The sequence below is a fragment of the Pinus tabuliformis genome, chromosome 2_1 (assembly GCF_031772625.1).
Source record: "Pinus tabuliformis cultivar Carrire ecotype Pingquan chromosome 2_1, CPIR1, whole genome shotgun sequence".
NCBI classification, from domain to species: Eukaryota; Viridiplantae; Streptophyta; class Pinopsida; order Pinales; family Pinaceae; genus Pinus; species Pinus tabuliformis.
In genome coordinates this window covers 315,843,240-315,845,218 of record NC_142299.1, presented here as the reverse complement: position 1 = coordinate 315,845,218, position 1,979 = coordinate 315,843,240, and positions in this window count along the sequence as shown.

Below are 1,979 nucleotides of genomic sequence, written 5' to 3'. Positions count from 1 at the left end.
TAGACATCCATATACTCTTGAAACCTCATAGGGTGAAAACCAAAAAACATTTAATTTTATTATTAAACGCTCATGAGAGTGTTCACCCTCACTCTAAGGTTATAAGGGAGTCCATCTCTTGACCATTTTCACAAAATATTACAAATAATATCATCTCAAAAATAACATAACTTGTTATAAGGTATTATAATCATCATGACATCATTTACCCACAAACCCTTAAGTGTTATGTCTTTAGGTCTTGGTTCTTGTCATTAGTGGATTATCTTGTAGTCGACATTCCTTTAATATGCATACACCACTAACTTATTGTCTTCCATAATGGTAAGCTAATCCATCTTTATATGTCATAGCCTTTTCCTGCAACTCTTATTGTGAGCAACCTTAGATATCATGATTAATCGAGTATTAACCAAACCAATTCATAAATCTATATTAGTGGCGCTTCACCAACAATTCATGTACATTCATGAAATTAAAACAAATATCACAACATGTTTATTTTAATAACACTGCATATGCATTAGTTATAAGAATATAACCTTCAAAACATGTCTATAAATTAATACCACATTAACTATTATTCCCCTCACACAATCACACATTCTTGCAAGAAAAATCACTATAATTGTCCAAATATTCCTTTAAAGGAAATTAACACACTAGTTATGATCTTTGTGCATGAAAATTACGTATTATTTATCCAAATAACTAGCCCTTCATATATTACTTTTGGTTCATGCAAATACATAAAGAAAACTAACAAAATTAATGTCTTTCTTGTGCATGCAAATGCATATACTTTAGAAAAGAATATTCTCAAAATAATTCTCAACACAATAGAGCATGCAAACACATGTTTTCTTTTCCATAAAACTAATGCAATAAAACATGTTTTCTTTTCCAAATATTATACCAATGTTAACTATATATATATATATATATATATATATATATATATATATATATATATATATATATATATATATATATATATATATATATATATATATATATATATTTCCAAGGAAACCAACACATTACTATTCTTTTTGTCATGTAAATTCATCTTCTTTCCCAAAGAATATTTTCTAATGTAGGGTAACACAACATGTTATCACTTCCCACATGAAAATGTGTATTCTTTCCAAATCAAATCTAATACAAAATATTTCTTGCACATACATAATGTTATTCCAAAATAAACTAACACAATAGTTATGATAGCATAAAAAATAATCACATATAATATAGCTCAATAGTTCCTCTATCCATGCAAAGGACATATCTCTATAAAAAAATGACTATTCTTTATGTATGCAAGAGCTTATCATAAGGGCCCTTCTTTAATTTACATGACATATATTCTCTTCTTTATGATTCTACTATTATTTTCTTGTAAACAAATACATACTTCTTTTTCAAAAGGAAGTTAATATAACTAAGTTCCTCTATCTTTCTACATGCAAGTTTCTCATGTTTCTCTTTCAAGAAATTACCAATTAACTTAACCTTTTATGAACATAAATCAATAAATTAACACAATTCATGTAGGGAGGCAATATTTTCAAGAGATTATTCTTTTCAAGAAAATTAACATCATAACTTTCTCTATTTACATGCAAAAACATATTTTCTATATCACAATGTCTACCCTTTTTTGCATGCAGCATGTGTTTTTTTTAACTCAATGACTCTTATATTAATGCACATGATATTTTTAAGGAACAAGCATGCGTTCTTGTTCTTGTATAAACAAGATTCATATGCATCTTTTAAAAAAACAATCTTTATTTTTCACCAATTCATGCACAAAACTCTTATGCAAGTATTTATGCAGTCAAATCCTTTCAATCTTTAAATAAACAACACCATTAATATATGCATACATATTCATGAAAACTCTTACAAAAAAATTAATCTAATTAAATTTTCGTTTTTCCAAGAATCTAATAATGTATGCAAAGAAATTTCACTTT